Consider the following 17,375-nt stretch of genomic DNA (forward strand, 5'->3'; position numbering starts at 1 on the left):
GCACGAAAAATGCGCCAGCGCCGGACTCTGAGCGGGACAAGCACTAGCGCCGGGAACTTCTTTCCTTTGGCTTCCTTCCAGAGTTTACAGCCAGAGCTCCTTGGCAGAAGCTGTATATCCGAAACCCACCTTAGCTGGAAAGCCAACTACAGGGTGATGAAGCTGGCCTTCCTGCAAGTCTAAAAGCCGAACTAAAGTCTGTTAAACATTTTAACAGCTATCTTTAATCCCAAGAAGGGGGTTCAAACCAAACCGAAAAACGACATAACGTTACCTGGTTTACTGGAGGACTAGGTAAAACTCACCTAGCTGGACTCTACTAGTAGAGAGGCGTGTCGCATTTTTTTTTTTTTTTGAGGTGTTAATAACAATTATAGTTTTCTTTCTTAACAAACGCGACTGTAGCATTCTGGTCACTTCCCCAGTAAAGAAAAATCTACAGGAGCTACCACTGTTTGGTTTTACTTTGTTTTGTGAAATCTAAAAATATAATTCAGATATCTTTTTAAATTGAATGTTATTGCTTAGTTCTTATTTCTTAACAATGAGGGAGCAATGTGAAATTTTTCTATCCTATTTGTCCCAACAAGCATAATCTCAATCAGAAAGCATAATTTCTAAAGTTTCCCTTTACTTAATCAATCTGTTTCTCAAGATCATGAGGCATGCCACAAAGAGACTTTGCATTCCTAATAAAGGATAATATCCCCCTCTTCACTCCCCCCTCCCTGCCCAAAAAAAGAAAAAGAAAAATGATCAGGTTTTATTTACCACCTGGGATCTTTATAAAATGATTGGGATATCCAAAATACAAAACCTTTAGCCAGGGAATAAAGAGTCTGAATTTTTCTGCATTTAAGATTGTACTCAAACAAAACAGTAATGACTAGGATAATGAATAAGAGTCAACTATAAGTTAGAACCCAGTCATACATCCTTTGAAAACAAACTACCCTCTAAGGGTTCCTGTGTTCCTATCTTATTAAATCAATAAGGCAGATAAAATTCTGGCATCAGAGTAAGTCAGTGATATACATCTCCCATTAAATACTAGACGTAAAGAATCACATACTATTTCTGTACACATTAATTGCATATAGTCCTTTCTGAAGTTTAACTGAAACCTGAGGCCAAGCAGCAGAAAGACAGGTTAAATAAGTATATAGGAAGTAAGTATATATAGGGTATTTATAGAAGAGATGAAAAGCTATATTTGACCTATGTCAATACTTTATCTTTTAAAACCTCCAGTTTTTAAATACTCAAAATTGACAATTGTCCAAACAACTAAGAATGCTGATAGGTATTAGACAATTATAATATAGAATTTAGAACATACATAGTAGCCCAGTCACTTGCTACTGAAAGTGTGAGCCAAAGACCAAGAGCATGGACGTCACATGGGAGCTTGTTAGAAATGTTCCCACTCCAGACCTACTGAATCAGAACTGCATTTTAACAAAATGCCAGGGTGATATGAATGTACATTAAAGTTTGAGAAGCACTGATCTAGTGGGTTTTTCAGATGTACTGATTTATCAAACATTTTCCCCCTTTCACGAATTAACTGACATTCTGGTTTTCAAAAACTAGCTTTTAAAAGCTGAAATAGTTTTCCCTTTAACAATAAATCCCATAGTTTTCCTAAGACCTCTTCATTAGCCAGCAGAACCCTCCTTTTCATACTGTTCATGGGGTTCTCAAGGCAAGAATACTGAAGTGGTTTGCCACTCCCTTCTCCAACCAGTCTATCCTAAAGGAAATCAGTCCTGAATATTCATTGGAAGGACTGATGTTGAAGATGAAACTCCAATACTTTGGCCACCTGATGCAAAGACCTGACTCATTTGAAAAGACCCTGATGCTGGGAAAGATTGAAGGCAGGAGGAGACTCAATGGACTCAATGGACATGAGTTTGAGTAAACTCCGGGAGTTGGTGATGGACAGGGAGGCCTGGTGTACTGCAGTCCATGGGGTCACAAAGAGCCAGACACAACTGAGCGACTGAACTGAACCTTCCTTGGATCTACTGTTCACAGTAGCCAGAGAGATGTTCTTAAAATTTTAATTGGATCAGAAGATTCTCCAGCTCACAGCTCCTCAGGAGCATCTTACTACTCTTGAAATAAAACACCAAATCTTTTGCATAGTATCCAAGTTCTCAAGCTTTCCCCTGCTCTGGATATTCTGTTACGCTGCTGTGTGGTCATCAATGAAGCTCTCCAAGCAGGCTGCTCCTCTACCAGGAAAGTTTTTTTTTTCCTTTCCTTCCCTTTGCTTATTTCTACTGATCTTTAGGTCTCAGTTTAAATGTAATTTCCTAATAGAGGTCTTCTCTTCAACCCTAGTTAAAATCAGGAACCTTTGTTATGCTCCCTCAGAGAACCTTTTATTTTCCTTTGTTGAACCTAGCACAATTTAAAATTTTATAATTTTATAGTGCTTAAGCATAATGCCTGCTTCTCCCACTAAGAAGCGACTAAATAAAGCTGCAAGAAGGCAGAGACCATGCCTGTTTTGATTATCACTTGCCTCCTCAGTGACTAGCACAGTAGGCACTTAATGCTTCCTTTTTTCTAGCTTTAGGGAAGTATAATTCATAAAATTATATGAATTTAAAAGGAGTACAACATGATTTAATATACATATTGTGAGATGATCAACACAATATAGTTAACACATCCACCACCTCATCTAGTTACCATTTTTTAATGAGTGTGGTAAGAACACTTAAGATTTACTCTTAACAAATTTCAAGTTACATTACAATATTAACTATAGTTACCATGTTGTACATCAGATTCCACAAATTATTCATTTTATAACTAAAAATTTTACCCTTTGACCAATATCTCCCCATACTTAATGCTAATCAATATAGCAATCTTAATGCTAATGGTACAGTAATCATAAAAAGCAGTAAAGATTATATATATTCATTTGTGTGTATCCATTTTCCCTAGGAGAGAACATTTTTGGAAGATACAGTCTCTGCCTTTTAAGTTACCAGTGGCCCTAATTAAACTCTTTAACTTAATGATTTGAAAGAGAAAACAGTTTGCCAAAGAGCCAAGTAAGGTGTGGTAATATAACTCACATTGGACAAAAAACTTGCTGTCACCCACATCCAGTGAAAATGGAAGTACTAGTGTATAGGATCAATAGAATTTTCCAGTCTCTATCTTTTTTTCCTCTCTGTTTTGTGATTCCAAGAGAGCCTCTGATCAACAAGATGCAGCAAACAATTTTAAAATAGAAAGTGAATATATTGCAGTGGTCAAGAGTATGCCTTAGTGTCAAAGACTCAAGTTCCAATACTGCATATTATACTTAGTAGCTCTATAACCATGAAGCCTTTATTTTTTAAATTTTATTTGTATATTTTTGGCTGTGCTGGGTATTTGTTGCTGCACAGGTTTTTACTCTAGTTGTGGCAAGAGGGGGCTGCTCTCGAGTTGCATGTGAGGCCTTGTCATCGGGGTGGCCTCTCCTGTTGCACAGCACAGGCTCCAGGGCATGCAAGCTTCAGTAGTTGTGGCTCCCCAGCTCTGGAGCACAGGAGCAATAGTTGTGGTGCATGGGCTTAGTTGCTCCGTGGCACATGGGATCCTCCCAGATCAGGGATCCAACCCCGTGTCTTCTCCACTAGGAGGTAGATTTTTTACCCCTGAGCCACCAGGGAAGTCCTGAAGCTTTTATTTTTAATTTTCATTTATCTATAAAATAGTAATAACAATAGTACTCCCTGACATAATCACAGCTATATCAATCTTTTCTTTTTTAAGAATAAGGATTACAAATTCTATTCTATTCTATCTTTATTAATATTTATTTTTTGGCCACACAATGCAGCATGTGGGATCTTAGTTCCCTCACCAGGGATGGAACCCACACCCCCTGCATTGGAAGTGCAAAGTCTTAACCACTGGACTATCAGGGAAGTCCTCTCAATCTTTTATGTTAATCTTTTAACAACTCTGTACTTATCATAGAGCTCACATGGACGATCAGTGATTTTAGCAATTTTATATAGTTACAAAACCAATACGGCAATCCAGTTTTAGAATACTGCCGTCAACCCCCAAAATCCTTTATGCCTGTCTGCAGTCAATTCTTGTTCCCATCCAAAGCTTCAGACAGCCACTGATCTACTTACTAAGTAGTTTTGCTTTCTCTAGAAATTTCACACACAAAAAAGGAATTATAGATGAAATACCAACTCACACATGTCAAAATGACCATCATTAAAAAGTCTACAGGACTTCCCTAGTGGTCCAGTGGTTAAGAATTCCCCTGGCAATGCAGGACACACGGGTTCAACCTCTGGTCAGGGAGATCCCACAAACCAAGGAGCAACTAAGCCCAAGCACTGCAGTGACTGAGCCAGTGCTCTGCAACAAGAGAAGCCATCACAACAGGCAGCCCACGCACCGGAAAGACCACCCAGAGAAGCCATAAATAAATTAATTTATTTTTTTAAAGTCTACAAATAACATATGTTGGGTTTGGAGAAAAGGACACCCTCCTACACTGTTGGCAGGAACGTAAGTTGGTGCAGCCACTATGGAAAACAGTCAAGAGGTTTCTCAGAAAATTAAAACTATGACCATTATGACCCAGCAATTCCACTCCTGGGCATATATTCAGACAAAACTAATTCAAAAAGACACAGCAGCACTAGTCACAAGAGTCAAGACATGGAAACAACCTTCATGTCCATAGACAGAAGAACAGATAAAGAAGATGTGGTGCATATACACGATGGAATATTACTCAGCCATGAAAAAGAACACAATAATGTCATCTGCAGCAACAGGGATGCAACTAGAAATTTTCATAATAATTGAAGTAAGTCAGAGAAAGATAAATACCTTATGATGTCACTTATATGTGGAATCTACAATGCAGCACAAATGGGACTTTCCTGGTAGTACAGTGGTTAAGACTCTGCACTCCCAATGCAAGGGACATGAGTTCGATCCCTGATTGGGGAACTAAGATCTCGCATATCAAATAAAAACAAATAAAAAATATGACATGAATGAACTTATCTACAAAGCAGAAACAGACTTGCGGACATAGAGAGCAGACTAGTGGTTGCCAAGGGGGAGGGAGGAGGAATAGGGACCATATGGAGTTTGGGGTTGGTAGATGCAAACTATTACACTTAGAATGGATAAACAATAAGGTCCTATGTGTACAGCACAGGGAACTATACACAATCTCCTGAGACAAACCATAATAGAAAAGAATACAAAAAAGAATGTATATGTGTATAACTGAGTCATTCTGCTGTACACAGAAATGAACACAACACTGCAAATCAACTATACTGGCAATAAAAAAACAAATGCACAGCCTATGTATCTGGCTTCTTTCACTTAGCATAGTGTCAAACCCAACTCTTAACCACAACCTCAAAAGGTGTTCTCTCTCCAACTTTCCTCATCTAATAAGGGCCATTTCCAATCTAGTCAGAAATTCTCAGGTCACCCTGGAAGCCCCATCAGCAGTCACAGGATGGACAGCCAGCCAGCCAGCCAGCCATGGCTGGCGATCTTTGAGCAGCTGGACTACATCATGAATGAGCCTTCTCCCAAGCTGCCCAATGGGCATGTTCACCCAGGACTTCCAGGAATTTGTAAACAAATGCCTGATTAAGAACCCAACCGAGCTAGCAGACCTGAAGATGCTCATGAACCATGCCTTCATCAAGCTGTCCGAGGTGGAAGATGTGGATTTTGCTGACTGGCTGCCCGTAGAACACTGCGGTTGAACTAGTCCAGCACGCCCACACAAATGGCCATGTGTTGGTCCTCCTGCTGCTGCTAGGAGGACCTGCCACCCACCCAGCGCCCTGGTCCACCTCTCCTGCACACTTTCCTTTGGGACACACATGTGGCCCTTGGATCCAGGGAGGCCAAGGCCACTGTGCTGTCTTCTCAGAACCTGCTTCCTTAGGTTTACAGGGGGGTGGGGGTGGGGCACAGAACAGGGAAAGAAAAAGCAAATGTGCCCCCCCAAAAAATAAATTCTCAGGTCATTCTTGGGACTTCCCTGGTGGTACAATGGTTGAGAAATCCCTGGCCCAGGAACTAAAATCCCACATGCCAACAGGCAACTCACACTGGCCACAACTAAAGAGAGCCCTCAGGGCTCAAGGAAGACACATGCAGCCAGAGTAAAAAAAATAAAAAATAAATTCTCAGGTCATTCTTAACATCTTTCTCTATATTCCTACATTTAATTCATTACCAGTTCATGTCAATGCTTACTACCTCCAAACTATACTTTGAATCTATTGATTACTTTCCCCTTTACTGCTACCACCTTAAATACTGTGAACTTCCCCTCTGGTCTTCTTACTTCTTCTTTCACTTTTCACTTCCTCTTTCACTTTTCACTTCCTCTTTCACTTCCCTTTTCACTCTTTCACAAAACTCTATTTTGCATGTGGAAACCTAAAGAATCTTTAAAAAATATCTATTAAATTATATACTCTCCTTACTAAATATATTGCTTGGTACCAGGACTGGCTACATAATTTGCAGGACCAGTGCAAAATAAAAACAAGGGAACTCCTTGTTTAAAAATTACTACAGGAGGAAATTGCAACTAGCTGTTGAACCACCACTGACTGGAGGGTACTAGAACCCACCAAAAACAGATACCACACGTCCAAAGACAAGGAAGACGCTGCAGCCAGATGGTAGGAGGGGCACAATCACGATAAAATCAAATCCCATACCCCATCAGTGGGTGACCCACAAATTGGAGGAAAATAATACCAAAGAAGTTCTCCCACTGCTGTGTAGGTTCTGAACCCCATGTCAGGCTTCCCAGCCTGGGAATCCCCAGGGAATCTGGCTTTGAAGGCCAGTGGGATTTAATTATAGGACTTTCACAGGACTGGGGGAAACGCAGACTCCAATCTTGGAGGGCACAAACAAAATCTTGCATGCAACAAGACCCATAGGAGAGGAGCAGTGACTCCACAGGAGACAGAACCAAAACTCCCTGCGAGTGTTGGAGGGTCTCCTGTGGAGGCATAAACTGGCAGGGGCTCACCACGGAGTTGGAGGCACAGGCAGCATCAGGTTGGGAAGGTCCCCCTTGGCATAAACCCTCTTGGAGTTCACCATTAACCCAACCACAGAGCCCACAGACCCCAGGGCTGGGTCGCCTCAGGCCAAACAACTACCAGCAAAGGAGTGCAACCCCATCCATCAGCAGATAATTGGATTAAAGCTTTACCGAGCAAGGCCCTGTCTACCAGAGCAAGACCACATTTTTCCCATGCCAGTCCCTCCCGTCAGGAAGCTTACACAAGCCTCTTAGCCTCATCCATCAGAGGGCAGACAGAAGAAGCAAGAAGAAGCACAGTCCCACAGCAACTAAAACAAAAGCCATATTACAGAAAGTTAATCACAATGGAAAAGCACAAAGTTATGTCCCAGATGAAGGGACAAGATAAAACCACAGAAAAACTAAATGAAGTGGAGATATGCAACCTTCCAGAAAAAGAACTCAGAATATTGTTAGTAAAGATGATTCAGGATCTTGGGATAACAATGGAGAAGATGTTTACTAAAGACCTACAAGAACTAAAGAACAAATAAACAGATGAACAATACACTAGAAGGAATCAATAGCAGAATAACTGAGGCAGAAGAATGGATAAATGACCTAGAAAACAGAATGGTGGAAATCACTGCCATAGAACGGAATACAGAAAATAGGATGAAAAGAAATGAAGACAGCCTAAGAGACTGCTGGGACAACATTAAACGCATCAATATTCAATTATAGGAGTCCCAAAAGGGAAGAAAGGACCTGAGAAAACATTTGAAGAGATAATAGCTGAAAACTTCCCTAACATGGGAATTGGGCATCCCTGATAGATCAGTTGGTAAAGAATCCACCTGCAATGCAGGAGACCCAGGTTCAATTCCTGGGTCTGGAAGATCCTCCGTAGAAGGGATAGGCTACCCACTCCAGTATTCTTGGGCTTCCCTTGTGGCTCAAGTGATAAAGAATCCACCTGCAACACGTGAGATCTGGGTTTAATCCAGATTGGTTGGGAAGATCCCCTGGAGAAGAGAAAAGCTACCCATTCCAGTATTCTGGCCTGGAGAATTCCACACACTGTACAGTCCATGGCGTCGCAAAGAGTTGGACATGACTGAGCGACTTTCAATTTCCCTAACATGGGAAAGGAAATAGTCAACCCAGTCCAGGAAGCACAGAGAATCCCAAGCAGTATAAACCCAAGGAGGAACACACCAAGACATATAGTAATCAAACTGACAAAAATTAAAGACAAAGATAAAATATTAAAAGCAACAATAAAAAAATGACAAATAACATACAAGGAAACTTCCATCAGGCTATCAGCTGATTTTTCAACAGAAACTCTACAAGCCAGAAGGGAATGGCATGATATACTGAAAGTAATGAAAGGGAAGAAGCTACAACCAAGAACACACTACCCAGCAAGACTCTCATTCACATATGATGGAGAAATAAACTTTCCAGACAAGCAAAAGTCAAGAGAATTCAGCACCACCAAACCAGCTTTTACAATGAATGCTAAAGGAACTTCTCTAGGCAGGAAACACAAACGAAGGAAAAGACCTACAGAAAATAAATCCCAAACAATTAAGAAAATGGTAATAGGATCATACATATGGATAATTACCTTAAATGTAAATAGATTAAATGCACCAACCAGAAGACACAGACTGGCTGGTGGATGAAAACATGTGCATGTATGCACTTCCACTTACCATATCACTCTGCTTGAGCCCCCAAATTCTATGTAATTATTTTATATTGTTAGGTTAATCATGTTCCCGTTGTGACTTGCAATTGTAATTATTTTTTATTTTTTGTCTGACAATTGTGAAAACTGATAAACATCTTTCACTATTATGATTATGTAACTATTACTCACATAATACCACTGTATCATGATTGGTGAAAAGAAAAATAAAAGAACCCTATATCACCAAAACTACTATTTAATAGCAAAACCTGTAATCACTTTAAAATCCAGATGCATAACAGAATTATCTTGAAATTTTTTGAAAAATACAAATGCCCAGGTATTGCTTTTTCTCTAGAGCACCAGATATGTTTCTAATGAGCAGCCATGTTTAAAAACAACTGGACTATATGATGATCTTTTACTTTTATCTAGTTTGTTTCACTTTTTCTATTTCATATTCAGTGCTACCATTTCATTTAGCTTATGTTTTCCAATTTCTCCATATCTTTTTTGTGCTCTTTCTCAAGCCTCTATCAAGATGCAGTAGAAAAACTTTTGTATACATATATAAATAATAAGTATATGTATTTTAGAAAACATGAATTTTTGCCTAACAAAAATTTATGACATTTTGAGTCTACTTGTTTGACTTAATATGAGTAGAACGCTAGATTTCTAATTTAAAAAGATATATAACAAGCAGCAAAAGTTTACTATATAGCATAGGGAACTATAGTCAATATCTTGTAATAACCTATAATGGAAAATAATTTCAAAAATAATACATGTGTATATATATAACTGAATCACCTTGCTGTGCATGTGAAACACTGTAAGTCAACTATACTTCAATAAAATACATATATTAAGGGAAAAAATTACTACAGGGCTTCCCTGGTGGTCCAATGGTTGAGAGTCAACCTGCCAATGTAGGGAACATGGATGGGTTCGAGCTGGGTCCAGGGAGATTCTACACGTAGGGGGTCAACTAAGCCCAGGTACCACAACTACTGAGCCCGTGCTCTGCAACACCAGGAGCCGCTGCAGTGAGAAGCCCAAGCCCTGCAAAGAGTAACCTTGGCTCGCTGCGACTAGAGAAGGCCCATGTACAAAAAGAGCCAGTGCGGTCAGAAAAAATAATAAAAATTTTAAAAATTAAAAAATAAAAATTACTGCAGTTTCAAAATGTTGACAGCAGAGCATTAAACCAAATGCAGGGCTCGACTGCACAGTTCACATATCCATGAAAATGGCCTTGCCTGGCACAGAAAAGTATTGCCTAATATTATGTTTTAAAACATTAGGTAACTACCTAATATTATTTACTCTAAAAGGATCAATATCAGAAAAACTTACTCATGGTACTATTAAATTAATGAATTCAAGGAAAAACATAGGTATTATCCTCTAAAAACCCAAATATCATCTAGTAATCTTTTTTTTTTAAGTATTAACCCTCATAGTCACTGAAAGAGTCTGAAATGCAGCACTTGGGAGCGATCTCAAAAATTACTAAATGGTCTCAGTTTGTTTCCAAGGCAAACCATTCAACATTACAGCAATCCAAGTTTACGCCCCAACCACTAATGCCAAAGAAACTAAAGTTGAATGGTTCTAGGAAGACCTAGAACTAGAACTAACACCAAAAGATGTCCTTTTCATCACAGGAGACTGGAATGCACAAGTAGGAAGTAAAGAGATACCTGGAATAACAGGCAAGTTTGGCCTTGGAGTACAAAATGAAGCAGGGCAAAGGCTAACAGTTTTGCAAAGAGAATACACTGGTCATAGCAAACACCCTCTTCCAACAACGCAAGAAATGACTTTCCACATGGACATCAGATGGTCATACCAAAATCAGATTGATTATATTCTTTGCAGTCAAAGCTCCACATGATCAACAAAAAAAAGACTGAGAGCTGATTGTGGTTCAGATCATGAGCTCCTTATTGCAAAATTCAGGCTTAAATTGAAGAAAGTAGGGAAAACCACTAGACCATTCAGGTATGACCTAAATCAAACCCCTTATGATTATACAGTGGAAGTGACAAATAGATTCAAGGGTTTAGATCTCATAGACAGAGTGCCTGAAGAACTATGGACAGAGGTTCATAACGTTGTACAGGAGGCGGTGACCAAAACCATTTCCAAGATAAAGAAATGCAACAAGGCAAAATGGCTGTCTGAGGAGGCCTTACAAATAGCCGAGAAAAGTGAAACGAAAGGCAAAGGAGGAAATGAAAGATATATCCATCTGAATGCAGTTCCAGAGAATAGTAAGGAGAGATAAAAAAAAAAAAAAAAAGGCCTTCTTAAGTGAACAATGCAAAGAAATAGAGGAAAACAACAGAATGGGAAAGATTAGAAATGTCTTCAAGAAAACTGGAGATAGCAAGGGGACATTTCATACAAAGATGGGCACAATAAAGGACAGAAATGATATGGATGTAACAGAAGCAAAAGAGATTAAGAAGAGGTGGCAAGACTACACAGAAGAACTGTACAAAAAAAGGTCTCAATGACCTGGATAACCACGATGGTGTGATCACTCACCTCAAGCCTGACATCCTGCAGTGTGAAGTCAAGTGGGCCTTAGGAAGGATTACTACGAACAAAACTAGTGGAGGTGATGGAATAACAGCTGAGCTAGTTCAAATCCTAAAAGATGATGCTGTGAATGTGCTGCCCTCAGTATGCCAGCAAATTTGGAAAACTCAGCAGTGGCCACAGGGCTGGAAAATGTCAGTTTTCATTTCAATCCCAAAGAAGAGCAATGCCAAAGAATGCTCAAACTACTGCACAATCTTGCTCATTTCACATGCTGGCAAGGTAATGCTCAAAATCCTTCAAGCTAGGCTTCAACTGTATGTGAACTGAGAACTTCCATATGTACAAGTGGGATTTAGAAAAGGCAGCGGAACCACAGATCAATTTGCCAACATCCGTTGGATCATAGAAAAAGCAAGAGAAATCCAGAAAAACATCTACTTCTACTTCAGTGATTATACTGAAGCCTTTGACTGTGTGGATCACAACAATCTGGAAAATTCTTAGAGATGGGAATAAGAGACCACCTTACCTGCCTCCTGAGAAACCTGTATGCAGGTCAAGAAGCAACAGTTAGAACCAGACATGGAACAAGAGACTGGTTCAAAATTGGGAAAGGATTACATCAAGGCTGTATATTGTCACCCTGCTTATTGAACTTATATGCAGAGTACATCATGTGAAATGCTGGGCTGAATAAATCACAAGATGAGAGAAAGACTGCCAAGAGAAATATCAATAATCTCAGATATGCAGATGACACCACCCTTATGGCAGAAAGTGAAGAAGAACTAAAGAGCCTCTTGATGAAGGTGAAAAAGATGAGTGAAAAACTGGCTTACAGCTCAACATTCAAAAACGTAAGATCATAGCATTCAGTCCCATTACTTTATGGCAAATAGATGGGGAAACATGGAAATCATGACTTTATTTTCTTGGCCTCCAAAATCACTGCAGATGGTGATTGCAGCCATGAAATTAAAAGATGTTTGCTCCTTGGAAGAAAAGCTATGACAAACCTAGACAGCATATTAAAAGCAGAGACATCACTTTGCCAACAAAAGTGTGTCTAGTCAAAGTTATAGTTTTTCCAGTAGTCATGTATGGATGTAAAAGCTGGAACCATAAAGAAGGTTGACTGCTGAAGAATTGATGCTTTCAAATTGTGGTGCTAGAGAAGACTCCTGAGAGTCCCCTGGACTGCGAGGAGATCAAACCAGTCCATCCTAAAGGAAATCAATCTGAATATTCATTGGAAGGACTGTTGCTGAAGCTCCAATACTGTGGCCCTCTGATGAAAAGAGCCGACTCATTGGAAAAGACCCTGATGCTGGGAAAAATTGAGGGCAGGGAGAGAAGGGGTTGACAGGGGAGGGGATGGTTGGATGGTATCACCAACTCAATGGACATGAGTCTGAGCAAACTCCCGGAGACAGTGAAGGACAGGGAAGCCTGGCATGCCTCAGTCCATGGGGTTGCAAAGAGCTGGACATGACTTAGCAACTGAACAACAACCATCTTTTTTTTCTTAGTGAGTGCCACAATCAATTTAATTTTTTAAAATATTTTTTTGGTTATGGACCATTTTTGAAGTCTATTGAATTTGTTTCAATATTGCTTCTTTTTTATATTTTGTTTTTTTGCCCCTGGGCCTTCCCTGGTGGCTCAGATGGTAAAGAATCTGCATGTAATGTGGGAGACCTGGGTTCCATCCCTGGGTTGGGAAGATTCCCTAGAGAAGGAATCTAGCTATCCACTAGTTACCCACTAGCTATCCCTAGCTACCCACTCCAGTATTCTGGCCTGAAAAATTCCATGGACAGAGGAGCCTGGCAGGCTACAATCCATGGGGTGGCAAAGAGTTGGACACAACTGAGCAACTCTCACTTTTTTGCCCCTGAGGCATGTGAGATCTTAACTCTCTGACCAGGGATTGAACCCGCACCCCCTGCTTTGAAAGGCAAAGTCAATCACTGGACCATCTAGTAATCTTTGAATTCAATCTAACTTGCCTCTTTGAGGAACATCCTCAAGGTCAAATTAAGGGATAATTTAAGGAGCAATTATGTAAGAACAAATAATCAATAGATCAACATATATCACAATTCAGACAGGTGAGATATTCAAGGATTTGGAGGAAGCTGAATGGTTTAGCCTTAATATTTCTGTGATGTTCATCTGAAGTTTACGTGAAAAATATTTTGCATATTTGATTTGAAAAGATGATCTATGAACCTTAAGAATAAGAAAATATTTCATTAAAATAGTTTGGAACTACGATCAGTGATTTCGAGGTCAAAGTTTAAGGGAAAACAAAGAGGTCTACCTCTCCTTCAATTTGAATGACCTTCTCTTCCAGTCTTGATCACATTAGTACTATTACTGTTTATTATACCACAGAACTTAAATGTGCCAGGAAATTTGTCAATATGAAAATATCCCAAGAGGCCTTAAGTCTCTTTAGAGAGATGAAATTTGTTTAATTTTCCCCCAGTATGCTACTATATTGTTACCAAAAATTATTAGGCATTTTTTGAAACAGGTAGTCTTGTATGACTGAATTATTTTTTCTAAACAAAGTAATTGACTTCAATATATAATGATAACTGAGTGAGAAAGAAGTATAATTTTCTGATCTTTAAAACTTTCTAGCAATACAGAAGCTTAGTACATGATCAAGATGTAGTCTCAAATCCCTGAGACAAGTGTGAAGTTTTTAATAAAAAGTACTGGGACAACTGGATAGCCACTTGTGGGGGGCGGGGGGGGGGGTGGGTGGAGATAAAATTAGTTCCATACCTCAGCACACACAAGAATAAAGTCCATATAGATCAAGGATATAAATGTACAAACAAAACCATACAAGTACTAAAAGAAAACTAATGGATTTTTCTATAACCTGAGTGTGGGACAAGGTTTTCTAACTATTACTGAAAACCTAAATGCATATAGGAAAAGACTGATTCATTTGATTACATAAAAATACAGGGGGGAAATGTTCCTGTACAAAAATAGCATAAACAAAATTGAAAGAAAATGACATAGTGGGAGAAAATATTTATAACTTATTTCTTGGGCAAAGGGCTAATATCTCTAAACGTATAAATAACTTTTTAAAATTTTAGGACAAAACACCCAAAAAATCTAATAGAAAAATGAGATTAAAAAATGAGCAGACAATTTTTAAAAGAAATGAACTGGCTTGTAAACATATGAAAAGGTATTTAACTTCAACAGTAATGAGACATATTCTAATCAAAGTGATTTTGAGATTTTAAAAAACTGATCAGATTAGCAAAGATTAAAAAGGTTGGCAACATACTCTGTAGATGAGGCTATGGAAAAATAAGCTTTCTCATCTATTGGTATGCAAAATGGCACAATGTGTATGTAGGGAAATAATTATATCTAACAGAATCACATATGTACTTACCCTATGACTTAGCAATCACAGTGTTAGAAATTTACCCTAAATATACACCTCAAAAATTATGAAAATACATATGCACCAGGTTATTCATTACAGTGTTATTTAAAACTGCAAAAAGAGTGGAAACTACTTAAATGGAAAACCTTAGTTGGTTGAATAGACTATGATACAAACACATACAATCGAGTTTTGTGAAGCGACAAGAAAAGATCTTTGTAAAATGATATAGAATGATTTCCAGAATATATTGTTAATGCAAAAAGCAAAGTGAAAAACTCTTCTTCAGACAATGTGGAACTAGCTATATGACTTTAAGAAAATAGAAAATTTATAAAAATATGCAGAAAAATGTTTTTAGACATTGGCACAAAAGGAGTGCAAGACTGAGAGAAGGGAAGCATTGAGATGAGCCCCAGAATATTTGTTTTTTTTTTTAACCTGGAGGCAATTTTCAGAGGGAAAATGACTGAAAAAGATAAACAGCCCTTCAGGATGCTGTGGGAAAATATCAAGTGGTCTAATGTAAGTTAAATCTGACTTGTCTAATTTTGTATGTGTGTGTGTGGGGGGGGGGGAGATAAATAGTATTTTAATGTAGCCCCAAACTTCCTAAATTCAAAGAAAATTATAGACCCACAGAATCAAAAAGTAGGATTAAATACATCACAAACAAATGCACTATAAAGAAAACAATAAAGAAAAATACACCAAGATTCATCATAATCAAATTTCTGAAATCCATTGATAAAGAGACTAATTTAGAAGCAGCCAGCGGAAATTAAAGAGAACAAACATAAGAAAGATCTCAGACTTTGCATCAAAAATAGTGCAAGGCAGAAGAAAGAGGAACTATATCTTTAAGCTACTCAAAGGAAAAAATTTCAAGGCAGAAGGAGGAACTGTTATCTCTAAAGTATTGAAAGAAAAAAATTGGCAACCCAGAATTCTATATCCACCAAAAGTATTTTACAGAAATGAAGGTGAAATAAAGATTTTTTTCAAATAAAACCTGGAAAATCTGCAATCAGATCTATACTGCAAGAAATATTAAAGGAAGTTCTTTAGTCAAAAGAAAAAGTGACACCAATAGAAACATAGATCTATGTAAGGAATCAATGACAGAAATGATAAAAATGCAAGTTGCACATTAAAGACTTTTCATTTTTAAATTTCTTTAAAAGATAATTGATTATTTAAAGCAAAAATAACAGTGTGGGGCTTAAAATAGTGCAGTAGTAAAACATAGGGCAACAATGGCACCAAAAAAAGAAAAGAAGGGAAATGGAAGTGTACTGTTACAGTGGCATAACATCACTCAAATTCTATTATATTTATTAACATAAGTTAAAGATGTATAGTGTAAACCTTAGAAAAACACTTGAAAATCAAGGAGGATACCAAATAAACTAGTATCTGAGACAAAACAGAATACTACACAATAATACAAAAGACGACAGGAAACAATCAAAGAAGGAATTAATTAATTGGCTGACAGGCACCAATTACTGCCATCCCACCTGCTATATAGGAGCATGTACAGGGCTGCCACACCTACACACACATCAAGGGGATAACAGCCAGCACACACAGAAAAGAGGCCGCAAGTATCCAAACTAAAAGCAGCCCCTCTAACAGAATCCAACAACATATTAAAAAAATCATACACCATGACCAAGTGGGCTTTATCCCAGGAATGCAAGGATTCTTTAATATCTGCAAATCAATCAATGTAATACACCACATTAACAAATTGAAAGATAAAAACCATATGATTATCTCAATAGATGCAGAGAAAGCCTTTGACAAAATTCAACACTCATTTATGATTAAAACTCTCCAAAAAGCAGGAATAGAAGGAACATACCTCAACATAATAAAAGCTATATATGACAAACCCACAGCAAGCATCACCCTCAATGGTGAAAAATTGAAGGCATTTCCCCTGAAAATCAGGAACAAGACAAGGGTGCCCACTCTCACCACTACTATTCAACATAGTGTTTGGAAGTTCTGGCCACAGCAATCAGGCAGACAAAGAAGTAAAAGGAATCCAGATAGGAAAAGAAGAAGTGAAACTCTCGCTGTTTGCAGATGACATGATCCTCTACATAGAAAACCCTAAAGACTCTACCAGAAAATTACTAGAGCTAATCAATGAATATAGTAAAGTTGCAGGATATAAAATTAACACACAGAAATCCCTTGCATTCCTATATACTAACAATGAAAAACAGAAAGAGAAATTAAGGAAACAATACCATTCACCATTGCAACAAAAAGAATAAAATACTTAGGAGTATATCTACCTAAAGAAACAAAAGACCTATACATAGAAAACTATAAAACACTGATGAAAGAAATCAAAGAGGACACAAACAGATGGAAAAAATACGTGTTCATGGATTGGAAGAATCAATATTGTCAAAATGGCTATTCTACCCAAAGCAGTCTATAGATTCAATGCAATCCCTATCAAGCTACCAACGGTATTTTTCACAAACTAGACCAAATGAATTTCACAATTTGTATGGAAATACAAAAAACTCGAATAGCCAAAGCAATCTTGAGAAAGAAGAATGGAACTGGAGGAATCAACCTGCCTGACTTCAGACTCTACTACAAAGCCACAG

At 38.2% G+C, this 17,375-nt stretch overlaps 1 protein-coding gene across 26 annotated transcripts in view; it reads right to left on the minus strand.

The window, feature by feature from the left end:
- Window positions 1-17,375, minus strand: part of LOC122439783 (protocadherin gamma-C4) — a 180,136-nt gene that overhangs the window by 32,450 nt on the left and 130,311 nt on the right. The window lies entirely within an intron of this gene.

The sequence above is a fragment of the Cervus canadensis genome, chromosome 4 (assembly GCF_019320065.1).
Source record: "Cervus canadensis isolate Bull #8, Minnesota chromosome 4, ASM1932006v1, whole genome shotgun sequence".
Taxonomy (NCBI): Eukaryota; Metazoa; Chordata; class Mammalia; order Artiodactyla; family Cervidae; genus Cervus; species Cervus canadensis.